The sequence below is a fragment of the Phascolarctos cinereus genome, unplaced genomic scaffold (genome assembly GCF_003287225.1).
Source record: "Phascolarctos cinereus isolate Bilbo 61053 unplaced genomic scaffold, phaCin_HiC Scaffold_1;HRSCAF=81, whole genome shotgun sequence".
Taxonomy (NCBI): domain Eukaryota; kingdom Metazoa; phylum Chordata; class Mammalia; order Diprotodontia; family Phascolarctidae; genus Phascolarctos; species Phascolarctos cinereus.
The window spans coordinates 283652354-283677852 of NW_027555514.1; the positions used below are offsets into that span (position 1 = coordinate 283652354).

A 25499-nucleotide genomic window follows, 5' to 3' on the forward strand; every position below is an offset into this window, starting at 1 on the left:
CTGCCCTCAAGAGGTCTTTAGCTGTCTTCTCATATGTGAAGGGCCGTCATGTGGAGATTAAGCATGTTCTGCTTGACCCAAGAGGGTACTGTTCCAAGGTGGGCAGGAGATGGGTTGAAGTTGGGGAGCCAGGCATTGGCCTTATTAGGGAGCAGGGAGAGTGATCTCTGGGCTTATGGGTGACAAACACAAAGACTGAGTGAACTCTAAAGGCAGAGAGGCCACCAGGCAGGTCTGGAGGAGGAAAAGGGTCCGAGGATGCCCAGCCCTTCTCCTGGGCCCCAGGGTCAGAGAATATGCAGCTGAGAGATGAAAGCTGGGTCATGGTGAACATGAGAAGACAGAGTGACCTGAGAGGAGAGAGCGGGCTCTTAGGGTCAGTTTTGGATCTAGAAGGGGGCTCAGACAACTCCCACTTTACAGATAAAGAAACCGAGGCCCGGAGACGGGAAACACTTGCCCAAAGTCCATAACTAGCAAGTGGCAGAGCTAGGAGATCAATTCAGGTCTTCTGACTCCAACACACAGAGATCTTATTGATACACCACAGTCCTTGGGGTCCACAAAGAGAGGACAGCAATGGGGACCAGGGAGGGTTCTGGCTTAGGTGTCTGACCCCTTGGTAGGAAGGTGACAGGCAGAGAGGCTTCACAGCCAGGACCCTGGGAGAAGGTCTTCCCGGGCAGGGATCACACCCCCTGGGTGTTGGCAGACCCCCGGCCACTCCTTGCTAGTTCAGCTTTGATTAGAGCTAGGAGGCTACCTGGGAAGATAGCGAGTCTCCCATCATCGGAGAGCTTTAAGTGTGACAGGGCGGGCACTTCAGGCCCGACTGTGAGCCTCTGGTTGGGGCGTCTACATTTGTAGGGCGCGCTCACAGGATGGTGGACAGGGCTATGCCTTCCTCTGGAGGCTGTGGCTGTGCCCACTGGGCCTCCCTGCAAGGACTCGAGGTGCTATCCCCTCAGGCCTCACAAGTCTGGATTCTCGGCACTGCACCAGGACTTTCTTTTTTAATCTCATTTGATTCTCACAACAACCTTGTAAGGAAAGGGCTTTTGTTCTCATTTTACTGATAGGGAAACCGAGGCTGAGTGAGAGGAAGCGGCTTGCACAGGGTGGTGGGCCTCCTGACTCCAAGTGTGAAACACACCTCTCAGCCTATTCCTGATCTAGAAGAGGGGCCTCCCAGGCCCTGGCCTCTCCAGACCCAGGATCCTAATAATATCCACAGCCCAGGTCCTCCTGGGTCCAGGACCGGCTCCCCAACACCCTCTGCAGGCTAGCCACAGAGACCTGGCCTCTCCCCATTAGAAGGCGGAGCCTTGGACCTTACAGCGAGGTTGGTCCGTGCCCAGGATAACAGATTTGGAGCCCAAGGGACTTCGGAGCTTGGAGTGTTACAACAGTAACTGACATCTACGAGCACGCGACCCAGGCGGGGTAAGTGACTTTGCCCAGAGCCGGAATGTGTGTGTGTGTGTGTGTGTGTGTGTGTGTGTGTGTGTGTGGGCGGGTGTCCTGGAACCCAGTTGTGCCCATTTTACAGATTAGGAAAGGGAGGTTCAGAGAGGTAGCGCAAACTGCGCAGTTTCGGGATCTGAACCCGGGTCCTCTTGACTCCAAGCCACCAAGCTGCGTTTCCTGGACTAGAAAGGACCTTGGAGGTCATCGCACTTAACCAGATCATTTGAAGAACGGGGAAACCAAGGTGGGTGCCGGAAAGCGTGGTCTCTAGGTCGATGGGCTGACATAACCCTGAGCACAACGAGGAGACCACCGGGCCACCAGCCAGGCAAGTGCTTAGTCGTGTGATTGACACACCGCTTTGCCCAATAGAGTACTAGGAAAGAACGCCCACAACATCGTGGCCAATAGCGCTCGCTTTTGTTGACGGGAGGAATTTTTTCATTTCTCACCAATGGCTTTGAGGGGCACTCGGAGAGTGACATCTGCCCAGACCAATAAGGGCCATCCTATCCCCCGCGTCCCCCCTCCCCCCACCTCTTATCTCTTCAGAGCGGTAAATAAGGAAACCGGCATGGGTGGATTCGGTTAATTAGACGGTGCTGAACGAAGGGAAGGGTGCTGGTGAGGGCGCGGCGCGAGAAGGAGGCTTCAAGCTGCCACAACCCTCCCCCACCCCTCCCCGCGGTGGTTGCGACAGAACGGGTTCAGCCGCCATCATGTTCTAGCTTTCCCCTTCACCTCAGTACGCGACCGAAAAAGCGGCCTCTGTGGGGGTCGGGGGCGTGGCCCCGTGATTGGCGCAGGCGTGCCAGCCAATCTCAGCTCGCTCAACGGGAAGGTCCCGGCCAATAAGAGGCAGCGACGGCGGCGAGGAGCGAAGGGGCGGGCCGAGGGCTTGACGGGCAGTCGCACTGGGCCAGTGGGAGGAGGGCGGTGGCGGCGCGTGGCCAATGGCGTGCCCGAGGAGGCGGGTCCCCGGCTGTTTGTGTTGTGGCCGGGGCGGGGGGAGGGAGGCGGAGGGGGAAAGTTTGTTTATTTTGTTTTGAGTTTCTGGGTCCGCGGCGCTCGCGGAGGTGAAGAGGGAGGGAGTCGCCCCCGCCCCCTCGGGCCGCGTCTCCCACGCCGTCTCCTCGGCCGGCGGGGACTCAGCCCAGCGCGCCGCCGCCGCCACCGGCTCAGCGGTGAGTGAGCGAGGGCCGCCCCCGGCCCCGCCGCCGCCTAGGCCCCCGGAGCCTGGAGCGGCCCAGCCCGCAGCCCAGCGCTAAGGGGCGGTGGCAGCGGGGGCGTGCCACGGGGGCGGGCTAGGGGTCGGGGCGGGGGTGAGAGTGGGGGGGGGTGTCGAGAGCGCGCCAGTGCAGTAAGGAAGGCCCGTGCCCGGGAGGCCCAGGCTCGCGCCTCCTGCCGGCCGGGGAGGGGGCGGTTTGGGGAGGGGTGTGTGGCGGGGGGAGGGGTGGGGGCGAGCAGTCAGGAGGCGGTGGCGACAACGGAAGGAAGGGGGAAGGGAGGGGAGGGGAGGAGAAGGTTAGGCGCGCGGCGTCAGGGCCGAGGCTGGAGTGCGCGCGCACGCAGGAGGAGGCTCGCGCTCGGCGGGTGGTGGGAAGGAGCTCGCGCCCGCGGTGGAGGGGAGGGAGGGGAGATGTGCGAGCGCAGCGGGAGCGCGGTGGAGGATCCGTGTCGGGCACGCCCGGGAGGAGGAGGGAGGGCAGCAGCGCGCGGCTCCCGCCGGAGTCACGCGCCGGCAGGTGTGCGTGCTTGTTGGGGGGCCGGGGGGGGTCCCCCGTGCTGGGCAGGAGGGTGGGGGCCCTGGGGCCTGGGCTGTTGGAGCTCGGAAACGACCTCGAGGAAGGCAAGGTTGGGAAGAGGAGGGGGAGGAAGCGATGCGGCGCCCCTCCCCCCCTCCCTATCCATCCTCCCTCCCCTTCCTTTTCCCTATTCCTTCTTTCCTGACTTCTCCTTTTCCTCTCGATTTCTTCCTCCTTATTTGTCCTCAGCCCGAAGCCTGGCGCAGCTTCTTCAGCGCCGAAGGGGGGATTGGCCCCGGAGGCCCCCCCGCACTCCCTGTTCATTCACCCGTCCTGGCCTGGTGACCCTGGCTCAAGCCCCGAACCGTCGGTTAACTCTTCATCTCCTTGGCACCCCTTAGGGTCTAAGTGGTCATAAGTGGACAGAAGAAAAGTCAGTCCACGGGCACGGCTGAAGTGCCTGCCATGGGCCAGGTATTGGACAAAGTACTGGGGAGGCAAAGGATGGACAAAAGCAGCCCCTCGCTCTCAAAGAGCTTCCTTTCTAATAGGGGAGCCATAAAAAAACTTGGCTCCTGGCCCAGGGCTCTTTGGAAGCTGGTAACTTTGTGGGGGTCTCCTGGCAAGTTTGGCTTTCCCTAGCTTTGGGGTTGAGAGAGACTTTGAAAGGCCCCTGGTCCCCTCGTCGTTTTGGAGGTGAAAAGCTTAAAGGGTTTGCCGAATTAGTGTCTCTGCAGGTGACTGGCTCCCAGATCCGCATCCGGCCACATCTCTGTCCTGGGCTCTAGTCTCAGCTGGACATCTCTGCTCTGGCATTCCACGGCATCTCAAATCCACTTCAAAGTGAAACTCGCTCTGTCCCGTTCCCCCGGCCCCAAGTCACCCAGGTCCTTTGGAGTCATGGGTAGTTCATCGCTGTCCCTCCCCTCCTGGGGTCTGGTCAGGTGGCACGTCTGTGACATAGTGTATGTTGGGCTTGGCTTGGAGTCAGGAAGTCTTCGGTTCAAGGCCTGCCCCCAACCCTTGTCAAATCCCTGATCAAATCACTTACCCTCTCTGGGCCTTGGTTTCTTCACCTGTAAAATGAAAGGTCTGGCCTCAGTGACCTCAGAGGTCTCGTCTTCGTCCTCACACCACAGCCCTAATCACTCCCCTCCCGCCTTCTTGCTGAGGCTCCTCACCCTTCCAGTTCCTGTTCCTTGCCGCATGAAAGAGATCTTCTGGGTTTGGCAGGTCTGACAGTGACTCGACTGTTCCAGAAACTTCAGTGGCTCCCTCTTGCCTCTAGGACAAAGGACAGCCTCCTGTTTGGCATTTAAAACCCTGTTAACCACCTCTCAGGGTCACGAGGCTGTGACCCAACCAGTGCACTTGCTGTTTCTTGTACATACCATTCTGCCACCTCCTGGACAGGCCTGGGGCTTCCCCTCCAGGGCAGCTGGTCTGATGCAGCATCTGGGCTGAAATCTTGGCTTCTTCCTACCTGTGCTGCGCTGGCCGCGTCCCTCAAACTCTCTAGGCCACGTAGGATGTCCTCAGTTACCTAGCGCTGGGTCCCTTTCAGGCCTACACCTATGGCCCTGTATGATTTTAAAGCCCCAGATCTCCCTCACGTGCCCCACATCAAGCTTGTTAGCAGCTGTGTTAGAAGAGGAGGCTCAAAATGGGAAACTGTCATAGAATAAGGGTGACACTTGGGAAGGTCTAGTCAAGGAATGGAAGACATCAAGAAGGATAATGGTGCTCAGCGAGCAGACTGGACATGGTAGCAGTTTTGTAGCCATCTGAAAATGCCAGGAGGCTGCTGGACCAGCGCTCGGTGCACCTGTGGACACAGAGCATCCTTTTCTGTCGTGATGAAATGTGGAAGGATGTTTGCTTCACCCTCATCTCATGTGTTTTATATCAAAATAAGAGGAGAAGGAGATATTCGTTTGGGAGGAGATGAACCCCTGATTCACATGGAAGCTCCCGCAGTATGGTGGCAATCCCAAGTGTCAGTGATTCAGTGACCAGGCTTTGGGAGTAGGGGGACTGCAGTCCTCTCTTTGTGGTTCTGCTGCAAGATTCTTGGTGTGGAGATAGCTGACGACCAACCCCAGTCACACAGCACAGGTGCTTCCAGACATTCTGAGTTGTGAGAGGTCCCAAGTGAGCTCCCTAAGCCATTATTGAAGGTCTTTGGGAGGTGTCTGGTGCTCCTAAGAAGGCTGCCACCCTTCATGGGGCCTTCCTTACAGCGGCCCACCTCACCTTCCATGCTGCCTAGTCAGTTACCTAGGTGGTGTCGTTCCACCCTGCCTCTCCCCACCGTCAGTGCAGGATGGGGAGTGGCCCAAGTTGGGGCCACAGCTGGCATGCCCCCCACCCCCATCACGTGGAAAGGCTGCACCAGATACTTCTACAATGACTAGTACATTTGTTTAGAATCCAAAATTGAGTGGTTTTGAATACAAATAATTCGGAATACTTTAGTTTAGTTGGCTTATTAAATGTCCAATAGGCATTTCTGGAAGGGGGGGTAGGGCTGGAACACAACCTAATGATTTTTGTTTGTATGGTCTTTACCTGAGGCAAGTATTACCTGGGATGGGAATCCGCCTGAATACCAATAAAGGGACCCTCAGTGTTTGTGGGTAGATCCCATACACAGGGGAGGGAGAAGAAAGGAAGAGGGTAAAGTGGGAGAGAGTAGAAGGGACGTTAGGAAGAAAAGGCAGTGCTACCAACCATTTCATTGGGCAGATGTTTATTAAGCTCCCAGGTGCAGAGCTGTCTGCTTAGTCGTTGGCAGAGACGAAGGGTTAGGTAAAGTGGGGTCCCTGGCTTCCTTCCTCCCCAGTTTGCTTTACTGCACTATATCACCCAGTAAATGAAGGAGTTAGGTCTGAAACGACACTCTGTGATGTCGGAGAGACTGAGGTTTCACGGACAAATTGGCATTTGGACCAAATTTTTTTTTTAATTGTTGTGTTGTTTTTTTATCGTGTTCATTTTGGGATGCCTGACCTTCCCTTTCCTCACTCTGAACTTGTCCTTATGATAAAGAAAAGTAACTTGGCAAAGCCCTCATGTCCAGTGAATACGTTCTGCCCTTGCAGTCACTTCTCTCCCCTTAGGAGTATGGCTCTAGACCTGGAAGAGGCCTCGGAGATTATCTGGGCCAGCACTTTCCTTTTCTAGAGAAGGAAACGGAGGCCCACAGAGGTTGTCACATAAGCAGTAAATAGTAGAGCTGGGGTTTGAACCCAGATCCACGGATCTTCCTCCTGTTCCTACACGGCCTCTCTAATTGAGTGCTGCTGTGAATTGTATGGGGGGGGGACGACCTCTGTTTCTGTCTTTGACTTCTTTGGGTTCTGTGCCCAGGAGTGGCATCACTCAGTCCAAAGACGTGAACAGTTCAGTCACTTTATTTGCCATAGTACCGACCTGGCGTCCACAGGAATCGAGCTAATTCACAGCTATTCTTCAGCTGTATGTTTTGAGCTCGTGCTGTGTGCTAAGTTTGCCTGGCTTTCCACAGCCCCTCCAGCATCGACAGTGGATGGTTTTTGTTCTCTCTGCTGTCTTGTGTGGTGTGAGGTGAAGTCTCAGTCGTGGTCATTCCCATTTCTCTTCATTATGAGTGATTTCCAGTGTGTTTTCAAATGGTCATTGACAGTTTTCAGTCTTGAGAACTGTCCACCTCCTTTAACCACTTCTCAGTTGGGGAATGGCTCTTGGTGTTACGTATTTGTTTCACCTCTTTCTGTATATTAGATAGGACACCTTTCTTGGTAAAAATTACATTTTCCCCCCTCTTGACAGTTTCTCTTCTGGGGCAGCTGGGTGCCACAGTCAGGAAGACTCTGGCCTCAGACACTTACTAGCCGCGTGTGACCCTGGGCAAGTCACTTGGCCCTGTTTGCCTCAATTTCTCCATCTGTAAAATGAGCTGGAGAATGAAATAGCAAGTATCTTCACCAAGAAAACTCCAAATGGCATCATGAAGAGTCAGACACAACTAAAACAACTGAACAACAAAAAGTGTCTTGTCTATTTTTTATTTTGTTTATGTAGAAAATTCTTAATTTTACATAATTAAAATTGTTTTTATAATTTCTCTCCCTCGCTTGGTTAAGACAGTTCTTCTCCAGATGTGATTTTGAAAGGTAGAACACTTTCAGTAGACCACTTAATTTTGCAGTACCCTGACCCTTTCTTATATTCAGGTGGCAGATCCGTGGGGATCTTGTTGTGGTATATGGTTTAAACCTGAATTTTCTGCTGAACTGTTTTTTAGTTTTCCCAGTAGTTCTTGTCAAGTAGGAAACCCTTTCCCCGATAATTTGTAGTTTTGATGTCAGCTACTTAATAACATTGACAAAGGTTTGGTAATGCTCTGTTGGGTAGAAATTCAGCAGGCAGAAAGGAGGGACTGTGTTTGAGGCACAGAGAGCAGCGTGATGGAAGGTCTGAGTGAGGACTTATGTGTGCTGCATTTGAAGATAGCATGGGTGAGACTGTAGCAGATCAGTGGTAGCTGAGCGTTTCTGTCGAGCTTCCTGCGTGTCAGGCGCTGTATTCAGGGCTGTACAAATATGACCTCATTTGATCCTCACAACAACCCTGGGAGGGAGGTGCTGTGATTATCCCCATTTTGCAGTTGAGGAAACTGAGGCAGAGAGAGGGGAAGTGACTTGTGCAGGCTTACCCAATAAGTGTCTGAGGCCAAATGTGAACTCGGATCCTTCTGGCACCAGGCCCAAACTCTGTGGTGCCTCCTAGTGCCTGCCACCAGATTGGGCGGGTCTAGAATGCTCCATACATAAGTTTGAATTTGGTTATTGCAGACTGACTGACTGCCGCTGACCGAAGAATTGGAGCCTGAGGTAGACTTTCTGCTTGTACCTGGATATTTGCTTCAGATGTTTTGCAATAAAAATGAAGCTTTTAAAGTCTTTGTCTTTCCCTTGTTTGGCTTTAAAGGGCTCCCTAAATACACAGTTTGTAATAGGGCAAAGCAGTTTACTCTAGAGGAGCCCTTGGGCTTTCCTAGTTGGATCCCAGACTTCTAGTTAAATAGGAGGAGGAGAATGGTGGATCACGTGCATGATACTTGTTCAGGGAGGAGATGTGCATGGAACAGCCATTGAAGGAGACCAGAAAACTTGGCCTTGATGGCTCCCTAAACTCTTCTTTCTGTTCTTATGTGTAAAGGCCTGAACGAGTTGCCATCTTTTTCTTTGTCATCTTGAGCTTTGCCCCATGTCTCAGACCCCCTGCTCTCATTCACTTATCACTGGCATCCTCGTTGGCTCTTTGCAGGCTGACTTTTCTCCTTTCCTCCATGAAACTGGAGCCGCCAGGGCCGTGGACTCCCCAGTCATGACTCTGGTGGCTTGTGCTCCTGTCCTCATTCTCCTCCGACCTCTGTGGAGGATTCAGTACTATTCACTCCCCTCTTCACCAGGTTCTCTTTGGAGCCACTCGCCGTGTTCTCCTTTGCCTGACTTTCCCTTCCCTCCCCTCCTCCTCACCCCCATAGTCAGTTACCAAGAATTTATTAAAGCTGCTACTTTGCTAAGTGCTGGGGATACACAGAAAGATAAAAGGCCTGGTCCCATCTCTCAGGGAGACAACATATGACGTAAATAACTACATGTTCAAGCTGTGTAGGATGGAATCTGAAGGAGAGAGGCATTAGCTAGCCGGGGGGGGGGGTGGCAACAAGGAAAGAAGTCTGTTTTGTTGAATGCAGAGTCTGAGCTGAGGCTTGAAGAAAGCTGGGGAAAGGCTGAGGGCCAGGGCGTCGGAAGCCTGGGGGCCACCCTGCGAAGGCACAGAGGGGTGATGGAGCACCTGCACACAGGCTGGGGTAGCTGGATGGTGACCAGCACAGAAGGAGGCCCGGTATAAGAAAACTAGACAGCAAGAAGGGCCTAAACAGTTTTAAATGCCAAACAGAAGCCTTTCCAATTGCATCTGGAGATGATAGAGCTCATGGATGGAGCAGGAGGGGTGGGGGATGTGGTCAGACTGTGACTTAGAACAATCCCCTTCCCAGCTGAGTGGAGGGTGGACTAGATGGAACTCGAGGCTTTTGCCATAATCCAGACTGTGGTGAGGTCCTGGACCGGGGGAGAGAATGGGGTGAAGATAGAAATGAAAAGATGTGTATGGGGAGGGGTGGTAAGCATGAGTGAGGAATTGAGGACGATGTGGAGGCTGTAAACTCAGAAGACCAGGATGATGGCAGTTCCCTCCACTCCAACAGGGAAGTTTAGAACTTTCAGGGAGAAGGAGAGGTTGGCCTGGCCCTGCCTTCCAGTTGTCTGAAAGGCTGTCTAAGAGCATGGAGGTGGAGACACGTGGCCGCAGCTCTGGAGAGTGTTTGGAGCTGGGCGTGTGGCTCTGGGAATCAGTCTCTGCTTCTCTGCTCTGCTTTGCACATACATCTGTTCTCGTGGCGACAGCTCTCACTTAGATCCAGATGTGATGGGAAAAGCCTTAGAACAGAAATCAGGAAGTTGGAGGTCTGTCCAGGCTGTGTCTTTAACTGTCTGAATAACTTTTTAAGTCACTCAGCCTCCTTGGGCCTTGGTTCTTCATCAGCAACGTGAAGGAGTTGGATGGAGAATTTCTAAAATCTCTTTAAAAAATTCTGTGATTGGAGGCAGCTAGGTGGCGCAGTGGATAGAGCACTGACCCTGGCTTCAGGAGGACCTGAGTTCAAATTTGGCCTCAGACACATAACAGTTACTTAGCTGTGTGACCCTGGGCAAATCACTTAACACCATTGCCTAACCCCCCCCCCCAAAAAAAAAAATTCTGTAATCCTAAGATTTCCAAACCTTAGCCTCTTGGGCTTACTAGTTGACCCACTCTAGGTTTGCCCGTCATGTGCAAGGTCTTGTGCTCAGCGCAGGTGAGCTCAGCCTGGATGCCCCAGGGTGCACCCAGACGGAGTTCCTGTACCACCACCTCCCCATGCTTCCATTTCGTAAAAAACACTTGTGGGTTTCCACATGTCTGTCATCTTGTCCCAAGCCTGAAGTCTTTGTGTTGTTTCCTGACTCAGCTCTTCTCTTGCACATCTAGTTAGTGACCAGATTCTTCTGTTCATTCTTCCTCTGTGATGATGCTTGTTGAAGCTGTCCTTTCCTTTCCGTCCCCTTTGCCACCATAGCTCCAGCAGTCTGCCAAACGGCCCTTCTTCCCTTGATGGAAGATAATGCTGCAAGAATTTGTAAGTTTGCCCTCGTGGGCGCTGCATCCGTTGAAGCCGATTGCATCCTCTCTCTGCCTGAGTAGGTGGTCTCTGAGGGTCTCTGTGGCCCGGAATGCTCATCTCCCTTCAGCCACTCTGCTGCCCGGCCTGGGAGGGCCTGCCCAAGTCTAGCCTAGAGCTGCCTCTGTGGCACTCCAGGGCTTGGGGTCAAACTCAGGTGGAAGGAGCTAGAGAGAGGGGCAGATGTTCCTCTCATGTCTTTCCTCTTTCCCCCTAAAGAAAGCCCTCCAAACTTTTCAGGTGTAGCTCTGTAGGGATTGTCTCCAGTCTGGGCCTCACCTTACCTCTTTACACTGTTCTCCTAGTAACCCCATGCCCTTCACTGCAGCCTTCGTTGTCTGCTCAGTGGAATGTGGCGTCTGCATGTTTGCTTTGGGGCCTTTGCTCAGTTATGCAATTGAACAGTTATATAATTATTAATCATAATAACTAGCACTTACATAGCGCTTAGTATTTGCCAGGCGCTGTGCTAAGTGCTTTATAATTATCTCATTTGATCTGTACAACAGTCTTGCAAGGTGAGTACTATTATTATCGCCATTTTACAATTGAGGAAATTGAGGCAAAAAGTGGTTGCCCAGAGTCACACAGCTATTGTCTGAGGCTGAGTTTGAATTCAGGTCTTCCTGACTCTACCACCATACCACCTGGCTGCTCCCAGTTAGACAGTTACTTGGTCTGTCTGTTCCTTTTTCTCACCACCTTTCCCTAAAGACCCAAGTCCTTTCTCCCCAAGGCCTTCTTTAAACTGTCCTTGAAGTTATTGTCGGCACCACTCATTTGGCATAGTTTGCTATCTTGACGTGTTTTCTGTTTGTTTTTAAACTCCGAAGTATGTGTCTTATGTCCCTAATGGGACTCTGCGTCCCTTCAGTGAGGGGACAGGACTTCAGATCCAGACTGCGTTCTTCTGAACGTTCTTGGTGGCAGGAGAACGTCATCATTTGAAGATGAATGGGATTTGGGGGCCTAGTGAATAGATGTGGTTGACAAGGCTGAATGAGGGTCACCGCCGGAGTTGGGGATTGTTCAAAGAAGCGGCCTGTAAAATAATGACAGCGGTTTTCTTTTGTGGCTTGTGAGAGACTTTGAAGACGGTTCTGAAGAGGGATTTCAAAAAAGTTCAGAGTCCGGGTGGGGAAACTGCAGCCTCCAGGCCATAGTGGTGGCTTCCGCACCCCTGCTCTAAGCCTTGGCAGTGCTGCTGAAATCAGTAACCTCTAATGTGTGTCTTTGGTGGGATGCCCCCAGCGAGTGGGAGAAATGCCCTCCCCCTGGGAGGGACTCACCTGTGCTAACCTGAGACTCTGCAGATTGGCATGGAGGGGCAACGCAGAAAGGCCCAGGAATAAGCAGCTGTCTCACAGGATAATCGAACGGCCATTTATTTCAGCCATTCCTTTGGATGGGGAAGGAGTATTTTCCTTATAAAGACATACAAGATTTTTTTTTCTTAATGGTAATCCTTAGGTGTAATTTGGGCAGTAGATAGAGCATTGGGCCTGGAGTCAGGAAAAGCTGAGTTCAAATGTGGCCTCAGACACTCGGTAGCTAGGTGACCCTGGGCAGATCACTTCACCCTGTTTACCTCAGTTTCCTCATCTGGAAAATGAGCTAAAGAAGGAAATGGCAAACCACTCCAGTATCTCTGCCGGAAAAAACCAAACGACAAAAAAGTGAGGTCATGAAGAGTCAGACATGACTAAAACAACTGAACAAAAGGTAAAATTTAAGATGACAAAAATAATTCCATTTGAATTCTGGATGTGATTAAAATCTTGTTTTGTCCATAAAGAGCTGTACTATCCTTTTAAGGAAGAGGTATTTGAACATTAAGTATAAATTAATAACTTCTTTTGGTGAAAAACAAAGGATAAGATTTTAGTATGATAGGAATATAGGAAATTCATGGAGTTCCGTGCACCCCACATTCAGCATATGTAATCAGCAGTAAGAGAATGCTAAACAGTGGGATTCCTGTTAGAAAGTTAATACCTGCTTTATAGCTTAACTATGGCATAATTCTCTCTGCCTCTCCCCCTCCCTTCCTCTCTCCCTCCCCCTCCCTCCCACCCTCCTACCCTCCCGTGTCTCCCCCCCCCCACGCCCCTCTCCCTCTCCCTCCCTCCCTGTAGCTTTATTTTACAGGACCTGGATTATAGAACTGGAGAGGTTCTCTGAACCCTGACCCTTGTTTATCTGACTACTTGTTTTAACAAACTTCTTGTGACTCAGAGAAGGTTCAAGGAGACAATTCTGACTCTGTCCAAGTAGCAGTAGGCTTCACTGGGCATATCCTGGCACTAGGATTCGCTTTCTAGCTTAAGGTTCTAATACAAGGCTGAGTCTAGAAGAGTGATTGTTAGTCTGAATTAGAAGGTGGTGACTCACTGGGGCTTATCTTGGAGAGCCAGCGTGAAGGAAGTAGGCTTTAGATCCCCCGCCCTCCCAGGGATCCACTTATGGCGTTTGGCATTGGCCAGCTGCCTTCAGTGGCAGTGAAAGGGACAGAGCGGGGCAGAGTCCTCAGCCAGCAGGGCTCGGGTGTCCTGAGCAGAGAGGCCTGCTCTCTCAGGCTACTGAAGTCTCCTCCCCAGCTGCCGAAGAGGTTACTGAGTCGTACAGGAAGGACAAGCTCTCAATATAATTGGGCCACTGCCTGAAACTGTTGAAAAGCTAGTGGAATACCAATGTGTTCAGTTTTCTGCCGCCTGTGCTTTTCTTCCTTTAAGTTCCAGCCGCCCCTAGCCGTGCTCCTTTGGCTGTTTGTGCTGTCTTTGGACATGTTTCCTCTGTTTTTGTTGAAATGGGGAAGCAGCCAGCCGTCTGTTTTGGACAGGACCCCCCTGGAAGTTTCTTTACTGTGTGAAGATCCTCCCAGATCCAGATTCTTCAGCTTTGTATCTTAGGTTGGCCGGAAGCGACCGGGTGCTGGAGGAAGATGGGTTGATCATCTCTGGTTTCTCGTGTTCGCTCTTTGGCACTGGAAGAGAGACCTCGTCAGCCTGCATCACTCATATGTTTGAGCAGCGTTGGGATAAAGGGAATTTAGGTGATCTTAATGGACAGTGTCTAATAACCTGATGCTCCCCTGCCCCTTGTAAAGTGTTTCCAAGGCCTCAGAAAGTGGCCCTTCTGGGGCCCCTCAGACTTTCAGAGCCTGTAGTTTCTTCTCTCTTCATGTCCATGTCATTAACCTTGTTTATGAAATAATACTACATTATTCCTCTGGGAACTTATAGTTGTTCCTGAGTTGTTCAATCATATGACTCTTCGTGACTCCATTTAGGGTTTTCTTGGCAGATACCCTGGAATAGTTTGCCACTTCCTTCTCATTTTACAGATTAGGAAACTGAGGCAAAGTGACTTGCCCAGGGTCACACAGCTAGGAAGTATCTGAGACCAAATTTGAACTCAGGTCTTCCTGACTGTGGCCGCAGCACTCTATCCGCTCCTCCACCTACCAGCCTGTCCCTGAGTAGATCACATCAAAATTCCCAGCCTTGCCTGCTCTGCAGGGCCCTCCATCAGGCCTCAGTGCTCATCTGTTCATGTTCTCTGCCCTGCCTTTTATGTGCTTGGGCGCCTGTCCCTTCAGAATTCCTTGTCCTTTTCTCACTGATCTGTGGTCCAGATTCCAGGACTTCCCAGAAGCTTGTATTCAACCATCCAACCAGATCGTAGCTTCTCCATTACATGTGGGCACATATTTATACTTGGTCAATAGTGGGAGACGTGGCCAGAAAGGGAAAACAGGCCTTGTTACTTGTAGCTGTGTATTGTTCTTTTATGTTGACTTTCAGATAATAATTGACACTCCCATAATGCTCTCAGGTTTGTAGCACATTGTACGTACTCAGTAGAACATTGACAAACTCAGTCATCGAGAGTATCGAGCGCTATAGATATTGTTCCCATTTTACAGAAGAGGAAACAGAGGCTTTGGGAGATGAGGAGGTGAGGTGACATTTAAATCCAGAACTCGCTTTCTGGAAGAAAGAGACCAAAAGGGGAAAAAAACACACAAAAAAAGTGAAAATAGTCTGCTTTGATCTGCATTCAGACTGCATGGTTCTTTCTCTGGATGTGGATAGCATTTTCCATCATGAGGTCTTAGATCCTTGCATTGCTGAGAAGGGCTAAGTCTGTCAACATTACTCATCACACAACGTGGCTGTTAACTGTGTACGACATTCTCCTGGTTATGCTCACTTCACTCAGCATCAGTCCATACAAGTCTTCCCAGGTTTTTCTGAAGTCGGCCTGCTCATCATTTCTTATAGCACAATAGTATTCCATTACATGCATATACCACAACTTGTTCAACCATTCTCCAGTTGACGGGCATCCCCTCAATTTCCAATTCTTTGTCACCACAAAAAGAGCTGCTATGAATATTTTTGTACGTGTACAGCCTAAGCATTCTTACAGAAAAAGTCCAATGGATGAAGAATTTCTTATTGTCAGTAGTATTGTGGTCAATTAAATAACTGACTCTTAGAGCCTCTCAATTTATTGTGTGTCCATTTTGGACAAACACAGCAGATGGACAATGAGTTGAGCCCATTGCTAAACAGGAAGAGCAGGCTGGGGGCTTTGGGGAAATTGAAAAGTTATTTTAATGGTCCTCATACTTCTTCCTGAAAAAGGGCCATGTGTTTTGAAAAGTATATTTTTATCGTTAGCTTTCATTTCACCTACATTTCCCACCATAACCCTCCCCCAACCTGCTCTCAGACAGCCAACCCTTATAATAAAAACTTGTTTAAAATATGAAGAAAAAAATTTCAGAAAAACTAACCGACATATCACAGAAGTTGGACGTGTTTGTGCCCCCCCCCCAAAGAAAGTGCAAAGAGGGCAGAGGCGCTGCACGTGTCATTTCCCAGTATCCTAAGTTGTTTTGCTGCTGCTGCTTTTTTTTTAATTTACAATGTTATTGTCATTATGTCTATTATTTTTCTGGTTCTGCTTATTCCATTAACTTTTTATCGGTTCCTATAAGTCTTCCCATACTTCTCTGTATTCATTAGGTTCCTAATTGCTTATGGCAGTTATAGCTCATTTCATTCATATACCTTGGTTGTTTAGCTATCCTCTAATTGATGAGAATCGCCTTTGTTTCCAGGTATTGGCTACCACAAATGGTGCGTTGGGTCTGCATGGAGCCTTTACTGGCCCAACAGTGGAATCTCTAGGTAAAAGCATATGGGCATTTTTACTTTCTTTGCATAATTCCAAATTGTTTTCCAGATTGGTTGTACAGATTGAGAACACACCTCTGCCTCCAGCATTAAGTTACATCTTTTGACATCTTTAAGGTTCATCTTTTTAATATCAGTATATTCTATTTATTGTAAGACATGGAGCACTATATTCTCTGAAGAGTTTAAAATGAGTATTACGCAGGAGAGGCCCCAGGATATGGGCTGGAGTAGACTGCAACACAGTACAAACAGGAATTTGTCATGAACAGTGGTAATTATTAGAATGACCTGGTTCAAAGAGTTGCCCTTCAGCCTGAATGAGTTACTGTAATTATCCTAAGAACCTTCTTAGAGTAGAGTGGATTGTTGTCTACTACAGTTTCTACACCCTTAATCATGGTTTAATTTTTTTCCCACAGCTCAGTAGTGTGTTGTTAACTTCTTAATAGCATCTTTAAATGTTAGTATTTGTTCTTTATCACCCAAGGCTTGGTCACTTTATTATTTTTCTTAAAATATTAAACTTGGATTAATTTTTGCTTATACAGTTTTACTTTAGCAGAAGCTTATGGAATAAGTATTTTTAAGTGACAATTAGAGCTAAAAAAGAAAGTACAAAGATTTTCCTAATTGAGCTTTCTTTTTCTGTTGTTAGACTTTTAGAAATTTAAGCTGTTGAATTAGAATTGAATTGAATTACAATATTTTTCAAAATTAAGTTTATAAACTTTATAATATAGGGGGTTTTGGTAGATGGTTTTGAAATTTAAATTTGAACATGTAACATTTGAGTACTGAGAATTAGCTTTAAACAATAGCCACATATCCATCTGTAAATGAGGAGGTTGACAATCTTTTTGGCTCTTGACTCTGATCCTTGAGCCCAGCACCTGGGGCCTCTCTTGGCTCTGAGCACCTTTATTTTATGTACTTAAGAGAGTTGAGGGGCAGCTAGGTGGCGCAGAGGATAGAGCACCAGCCCTGAAGTCAGGAGTACCTGAATTCAAATCCGGCCTCAGACCAGACACTTGACACTTACTAGCTGTGTGACCCTGGGCAAGTCACTTAACCCCAGTTGCCTTAAAAAAAAAAAAAAGAGAGAGAGAGCTGAAGTTGTAGACATTATTTTTCCTGTGCTTTAATTTTTCATTATGTTATGTCAAATCATATGTGTTTTTTCTCCTGTAGTTAATAAAACCCAGTTATTAAACTCTGTATATTAGCGACACTACACTTTATTTCTAGTGTGCTGCAGCAATAAATTTGCCATTGATGTTGTTCTTGATTTTATTTTTTAAATTTCTTTCTGCATAAATGTCCAAAAGAAGTACCTTCAGGGAGAAAGATATGTGGGTGTATGTGTGCATGTGCACGTGTGCTTTCGTTTTAGTAAACATTCAGTGCCTGCTATGAGCAGGATACCCCAAGGACAAAAACGAAACAATTCCAGGATCCCCTGCCTTCTGAGAGCTTACGTTGGGGGGCTCTGTCACTAAGGGCAATTCGGAATGTAGACAGAATAATTTCAAGAAGTCTCAGAGAAGCTAACCCCTGTTGGAGGTGGGGGATGGTCCCTGCCTAACTAGGCTTTGCAACAAGCAAAGGATTCTGGGAGTTGGAGGTGCAAAAAGCATGTGTTCTCAACGTGGGGGATCTGACCACTTGGATTGGAGTGTGTAGGGACAGTACCATAAGCTAGCACTAGAACATACGAGTGGTCACGCAGACAATGGGGAGCCACTGCTTCTCGAGGCAGCCCCATTCCGTTTTGGAATAGCTCTCCTTGTTAGGAGGTTTACCCTTTTGTAATTTCTGCCCATGGCTGCAAGTTGGGGGCCAAGTAGAACTGATCTAATCCCTTGTCCACATGATGGCCATTCAGATACTCAAAGACAGCTAGCTATCTTCATGTCCTCCAGAGTTTTCTTTTCTTCAGTCTAAATAGATTCCTTTAACCAGTCCTCACGTGACACAGACTTGAAGCCCGTCAGTGTCCTGTTCACCCTTCTTTGGACACTCCAGCTAATCAGTGTCTTCCTTAAACCTTGGTCCCCAGAACTGAACACAAGACCCTGTGAGCACAGGGGGACTCTCACCTCTCTATTTCTGGAAGCTCAGCCCAACATGGTGCTAGCTCACGTGGAGCTTCCAGTGACTTAAAATCTCCGTGGCTTGTTTTGGATAATTACTGTCTCTATATGCCTCTACTGTCTTGAGAAATTGGGGAGTGTGTGTGCGTGTGCGTGCGTGTGCCTCTGTGTGCACGGGTGTGTGTCTGTATACGCACGCACGAGCGCATGCTCCTGTTTATCCCTGTTGAATTTCATCCTGTTAGCTGCAGCCTATTCAGATCTTCTTGGATGCTGACGCTGTCATGCATTTTTGTGTCATTTATAAATGTTATGAGGATTCCTTCTTTGCCATGATCTAAGGGATTGATAAAAATGTCCAGCTGCTCTTTGAGTCTGGCCATCCCAGCCCCTTCTGAATCCACTGGATTACCTTTGTGTCTCATCCATCCCTCTCCATCTTCTCCACAGTGATGGTTTAAAACTTTATCCGATGCTTTGCTGAAACACGGACAAATGGCATCCTCAGCATTGCCCTAGCTAGTTCACTAATATTGTGAAAAAGTCACTCAATCTGGCATAAGCTGCTGCTGCTGGTCCTGCTGCTCTTCAGAAGCACGTCTTCTCCGTCAGGATGTTTTCCTACCATCTCTTTCATGATGGATTCTAGAAGTTTTCCAAGCATTGCCACCGTGCTCATTGGACAGTGGCTCAGAGGCTCAGTTCTCTTTCCTGTCATTGAAGATCAGCACATTCAACTCAAAAGCATATGGAAGTGATTGTTGATAATTCAAAATAAATTAATAAATTTTTTAAAAAGAGAGATAACAGACCTGCCCCATGTGTAGCCCATTATTATGGGGATCTGAAGTGTCTCATGTTGTAGGATATCCAAACTTGACCTGCCTCTTGACTCCTTACTATGTATTTAATTTCATCTCCTTGACCTCTGTGTTGATTGAGCTATATATCTGGATAATTTATTTTTCATGAATAAACTTGCGTTGTCTTTAAAAAAAAAAAAAAGATCAGCACAGTCTGTGCTCTTCTCCAGTCTCCTGGTACCTCCCTCCTTGTCCACAGTCTCTCCCGGATCGCTGACAGTGGCTCCTGGCTGCCGCCTCTTTGAGGACCCAGCCGTCTGGGCCTGCTGATGTGAATTTTTCCAGGGCCGTGGGGTTCTCTCTTACTCTCTACTGATTTCTGCGCACTCGCCTCTCCCCCATCTGTCATTTCCTTCACAAAAGTCATCCACCCGTGCCAAGAAAACGCAGTAACAGGAACAGCTCAGCTTCTGTCTGTTGTCGGTGGTCTTGTCCACCTTAAGCAAAGGTCCCACCCCTTCTCTGGCACTTTTTTCCTCCTGGTATAGCCAAAAAGACACCCCCTCCTCCCAGAGAACGACCCCGACTGTTTTTGTTGTCCTTTGCTTCTTTCAGAGCAGCCTCGACTCATTCTGAGCATCCCTGACGCTGTTTCCACAGGCCTGTATGCCAGGCCCTGAAATTCTTCTGTTCTTTGTGCAGTTCACATTACAGTCCGTTGTTTGGCGAGTTTCCTGTCCTGCTGGTGAGTTAAGGAGGTGTCTGCCCCAAGCATGTGAAGACTCCCCCGGTGGAATAGGCAGAGAGCAGCGAAGGCGGCGGGAGCAGGCGCTGTGGAGCGCTTAGAGCTCAGTCAGACGTCCATCCACTGCATTAGTCGTCCTGACTTTTGTCTGTCCAGTGGACTTGGATGACTAGAAGAGAGAGTGAGGCCGATAACTGCGCGTCTTGGCCTCCCTTAAATCCAATTCACGTGCGAGTCAGGACATGATTGATTGATTGATTGATTGATTTGTTTTGGTGAGGCAAGTGGGGTTAGGTGACTTGCCCAGAATCACACAGCTAGTTAGTGTTGTGTGTCTGAGGCCATATTTGAACTCAGGTCCCCCTGACTCCAGGGCCAGTGCTGTACCCACTGCTGCACCTTGCTGCCCCGAGACACCACTCTTGATATCATCGGTCCTCTTTGAAAAGGAAAGACGAACAACGAGTCTCTTCAGATGTCCAGGTTTTCCTTCTCATTGGAATGGTTTCCCTTTGTGTCTTCAGAATTCCATTGTGGAGGGGCAGCTAGGTGGTACAGTGGATAGAGCACCGGCCCTGAAGTCAGGAGGACCTGAGTTCAGATCCGGCCTCCGACCAAAACACTTGACACTTACTAGCTGTGTGACCCTGGGCAAGTCACTTAACCCCAACTGCCTAAAAAAAAAGACCAAAAAACAATTCCATTGTGGAGCTCCTCCCATCTCTCTTGGGCTGACTTCCCCTATAGCATTTGACTCCATGGGATCCTACCTGCCTTTCCTCTGAACTTTTTTAAATGATTTTCCCCAAATCTAGGCTATGTCAGACTATATCCATATTTTCTCTTCTCTGTCAGAAACTCTAGGATGGAGTGAACCTTCCAAGGTTCCCGTCATTTTCGCCCTAGCCATCAGCTTCTCCCCCAAAGGTGAGAATTACATCCAGAATAGAATTCCTCCTTGTTTCCCTTACCTTTTTAAAGAATGAAATGATCACTAAGGCTAATCACAATTTGTTAGCTGCTCTGTTTTTGACAGAGTTTCAGTAGATGTCTGGATAATTGAAGTCACCTGTCACTACTATGTCTTGCCTATGTGCCAGGCTTATGATGTGTTTCCCAAACTCATCATCTGTTTCCTCTTTCTGTGCAGGTGGTCTGTAGTATCCTTCTTCGACCTTCATCCAAATACTTTTTGTTCTACTTCATTGTTTTGGTTCTTGGATTTCCTTCCCTGAGAATATCTTCTTAGTATACAGTATTCCTCTCTGCCTTCCCTCCCCCCCCCACCCCTACCCCAACAACCTCTGTTTTAGCTGTCCTGTTTCTTTTGAATGAAGTAGTCACTTCTGGAGCCATAGTCCAGTCCTGGGTTTCATCCCACCAAGTCTCTGTTTTAGGACATCTCTTTCCTCCTGTTTGTTGCCTAAACGGTGGGGTAGTTCTGAATCAACACTTAAAGCCATCGGGTTTTGCTAATGGCTTCTTTCGTGGATTTTTGTCTCTTGTGCATTTGTGGGTTTTTGAGCTGCTATTCCATATCCTTTTTTGTGGTTACCCTTTGTAGTATCTGACCTGGGGGAGAAACACAGGCAGTCTTCTTCCTCCTCTAGACTTTATAGTGTAAGGACATTTTGATTTGATTTGCAGCATGCCTGGCAGCTACGATCTTCGCAGCCTTCCTTAGGTTGACTCCATTGATTGTCAGGAAATCTGCCCATCCTATATTCTCTATATTATTAGACACTACGTTGTTTGCCAGTTGTTCAGTTCCCAAATTAACTTTTCTGTCCCGAGTCCTTTGTTTTTAATGGCTAAAGGTGAGGAAAACACAAATTGAACCTTTGTGGTTTTCAGTTTCTTACCTAAGACTTCATAATTTGTCAGTGAACATTTCTTAGGGGCCTGCCACATGCGGATACTGTGCTAAGCACTGGGGATACAAAGGAAAGTGAAAAGACGGTCTTAAGGAACTCGTATCTCATGGGGGGGGGCAGCATAGCTGTGTACAAACAGGCTATCTGCAGAATCAGTCAGAAGTGATGGAGAGGGAAGGCACTGGAATGGAGAGCAATTGGGAATGACTTCCTGTAGAAGGTGGAGTTTTAGCTGATACTCGAAGGAAACTAGGGAGTCCAGGAGATGGAGGTGAGAAGAGCCAGCATTCTCGTCATGGGGACAGCCAGAGAAAACGGAGCCGAAAGATGGAGGGTCTTGTTCGTGGAACTGCCAGGAGGCCAGGGTTCCTGGATTGCTGAAGAGGCACTGTAGTGTCAGGGAGAAGAAAACAGGGCAGGCAGGAGGGCTTTGGAGGCCGTGGGGAACTACTGGAGTTTATTGAATGGATGACATGATTGGGCTTGCACTTTATGAAAATCATTTTAGTGGATAAAGGGAGGGTGGGCTGGAGAGAAGAGAGCCTTGAGGCTGACAGACCTCCCAGCAGCTACGGCAATAGTCCAGGCATGAAGTGACCAGGGCCTGCACCGGAGGGAGGACACGTGAGAGAAGAGAAGGGGGTGTATTCGAGAGATGCTGCAGAGGTGAAGTTGACAGGTTTTGACACCATCTTGGATGTGGGGTCAGGGTGAGAGAGTGAGGAATCCGGTATGGCTCCAAGGGATGGAAGGATGGTAGGACGGTGTTGCCCACTACAGTGACAGGGAAGGGAAGAGGCAGGAAAGGCTTAAGAGGAAGGATAATAAGCTCAGTTTTGGACATGCTGAATTGAGGATATCTCTTGGACATCCAATTTGAGGTGTCTGGAAGGCTGTTGGAGATGATTGGCGATCAGCAGAGAAACTGAAGCAGTAAAGGTAGATTTCAGAATCATCAACAAGAGATGGTCATTGCGTGCATGAGAGCTGATGATGTCACCAAAGGAAGTAGTACAGAGGGAGAGGAGCAGGGGGCCCAGGACAGAGCCCCGAGGGCCACTGTGGTTAGAGGGCGTGGTCTAAAGGAAGATCCAGCCAAGGAGACAGAGGAGGAGAGGTCCGAGAGGGAGGAGGAGAACCAGGAGAGAGCGCGCCACTTCCCACAAACGTCAAGAGAAGAGGCTACCGAGACAGATTGTGAGCCCCAGTGTCAGAGGCTGCAGAAAGGCCAAGGAGAGTGAGGCCTGACATGCAGGACTCGCCGTGACATCCCCTCTCTCCCCTTTGTTTAGCACCCACCGGAAGCTTGTGGCAGCCTGGCCCCTTCCTTCCTGACCAGCTGGCTCCTTTTCTTCCCTCTTTTGGTGGCTTAGGCTGCACTCCCTACCCCTTGCTCCTGTCTCCGGCCTCACACTGGATGTCCACCGGGCACGTTGCCGTCCTCTGCCTGAAATACTCTGACTCTCCAGCTTTCCTGGTCCAGTCCCTCCTCTCCCTCTCCCCGCTGAGGTCACCTCAACCCCTGACTCTTATCAGCTGTCTGTGTCTCATCTGGCCTCTTTATGAACATGTTGTCTCCCTGATTGGACTGTGAGCTCCTTGATGGGAGGGACCATATTTTGGCCTTTCTTTGTATCGCCAGCAGGGTCCGGCTCTTGGTAAATGCTTCTGGACTGACCACTTTGGGGATTCCAGAATACTCTGCAAAGGTCAGTTGAGTAGGAAGCTGACACACACAGTCGGAATCTTGCTTGTGTGGCTTTTCTTCAACATTTTAGATATTTTTAGAGACAGTGTATAGCTTGAGAATTTTGTGAAGAAAATACTGTGAGATTAGAGTACATTGTAAAGTATTGTTAGCAGTAGTAATAATAATTTCTAGTTTTCTAGTGCCTTAAGGTTTTGCCAAGCACTTTATATCTGTATTATTTCATTCACTCCTCATAACAACCAGACATGGCAGGTGCTGTTACTACTCCCATTTAAAGATGAAGAAAGCCCAAGCCCGGCTAAGTGGCCCCTGGTTTCCCACCCCTGGTTTAAGGTCTTTGCTACAAAGTGTCAGAGGCAGGATTCATCCTTGGAACCCTTTGGGACTGGAAGGCCAGGGCTCTGTTATGCACAACAAGCAAATTAGAGTCCTGTGTCCTGGCAGCCTCTAGGAAAAGAAATTGGGGGAAGGGTGGGGAATTGACTGTTCTAAGAGACCTGGATTTGGGCATCTGTAAAAGTTACTTTCTTTTATCTGAACTCCTATCAGTTGCCCTTCAGAACACGCAGCCTTTTCTTTTACAAGACATGAGATTTAAATCTCTCCTTCTGCACAGACCAGTTAGCTGAAAATGAGGACGCCCCTTTACAGAGTGGGATACTTAAGGCCGCCCTCACTGTCCGGTGACACTTCCGTTAGATACTTCTTACTCTTACCTGGCTCAGGCTTGCCTCCCCACCCTCCTGCACCTGTTGACGCCAAAGCGTACCTTGGTTGTCAGATCACAAAGAAAAGAAATTTCACCTTCATGATCTATGTAGTGGTTCCTTTCACTGTGATTCAAATGGTAGGAAAATGAACTTATGAGAGAAGGAGTGAGTTTTCCTGTTGAGATTTTGGAGATCTTATTGTTGTTTTTCTGATTGGGGTGCTGTCACCTCCCTGGGACCAAGTCTGCCTGTCTGTTGTGTGACGAGCCGTGGAGATGACCGTGTCCAGTCTTAGTGCAGGGAGGGCTTGTGTTTCTAGGGCTCTTCATCCCTCACAGTGGGAAAACATGGATTCCTGAGATGGGCATTGGAACTGCCATTGAAAATATATTGTGAAAGGAGTGAAGGGGGATGATGATCGTAATAGTAATGGTAGAGGTAATAGCTAACATTGGTATAGCTCCTGTTACGTGCCAGGCACTGTGCTCAGCGCTTCACAGTTATTATCTCCTTTGATCCTCACGACAGCTCTGTGAGGGAGGGGCTGTTCTCTCCATTTGAATTGAGGAATTACAGTTGAGGAATTTGAGGCCCGCAGAGATGAAGTGACTTGTCCAGGGTCCCACAGCTACTGAGTGTCGGAGGTCGAATTTGAACACGTGTTCCTGACTAAGTCATTCACATCGAATCAAGTAAGTTATAATGTGAAAGAGAGTCGGATTGGGCACGACTTTTTCTTGGGATTAAGAAATCTTTAGATTTTTGAGGACTTTAAATATATCGACCTCATGATCTAATGAAGGTGCCACCTATTGCTCTTTGTGAATGTGGAGCAGCAGACACTGTGTCCCCTGGCCCTACCACCGCTAAGCCCTGTGGTCCAGGTCCTGTGGGAGTGGCTCTGATGGCATTGGGATGGGAGAGCTTCCATTTCTTCCAGCACAGACTCTTTTTTCAGCCTGGAAGCCAAGGCTCTCCGTATGCTCTGGTACCCAATACTTGGTTATTTTAGCTTGGTGACTGCAGCAGATAGAGTGCTGAGCCTGGAGTCAGGAGAACCCAAGTTCAAATCCAGCCTCAGAGAACTATGGGCTAGTCATTTCACCTTGGAGTGCCTCAGTTCCCTCATCTCTAAAATGGGGTTAATAATAGGGGTGTTGTGAGGATAAAATGAGATAATTTTTGTTTCGTAGACCTTAAAGCCTTATAGAAATGCTAGCTATTGTTACTTTCTCCCTCAGACCTAAGCTGGGATTCTAGAATGAACTGCATTTTAAAAAAATAAGCTGACGGTGCAAAGAACCTGTGATCCCCAAGTCAGGGACTACCCTTAATAAACTGTAAGGTCTAAGAGGGCAGGGAGGCCTCCTAGCTAAAGTTTGTACCTTCCTCAAAACCTAACATGGGCCTTTTCTGTACAATATTATTCGGCACAGTTAATAAATGTTGATAAACTGAAACTTTCCTCCCAGTGGACGTTTTGATCCTCAGCAGAAGGAGAATCTTGCAAGCCAAAAAGGCCAGCTCTTCTCATTTTCCAGAGATGAAGCCCAAGGGGACAGAGGGGCTGAGCAGGGGCTAGCACCCAAGTATCTGAATTTCTGGGCCAGTCCAATATTCTTTCCTCTATGCTTTTTTCTCTTGGAAATTTGACTCCCCACACCTCTGATCCATTTATCTCTCTGTGGCCTGTTCAGTTTCTGTAAATCATGTTCACGAGCCAGTTCTCAAGACTCAGGTCTGCCCTTTAGGGTCTGGACATAGGCTTATTAGTAGCAGTGTGCTCTCAGCGATGTCTCCCATCTTTCCCTGGAGTCTTTCAAATTGTATCACGTCTCAGCTAGGTGCTCAGCTAGGTAGAGCGTCAGGCCCGA

At 48.8% G+C, this 25499-nt stretch overlaps 1 protein-coding gene across 1 annotated transcript in view; it reads left to right on the forward strand.

Moving 5' to 3' along the window:
• Positions 1 to 2484: 2484 nt before the first annotated feature.
• Positions 2485 to 25499, forward strand: part of TNRC6B (trinucleotide repeat containing adaptor 6B) — a 225325-nt gene continuing 202310 nt past the window's right edge. The window contains 1 exon segment of the mRNA XM_078147524.1: positions 2485 to 2651. The gene's annotated coding sequence lies outside the window, so the exon portion shown is untranslated.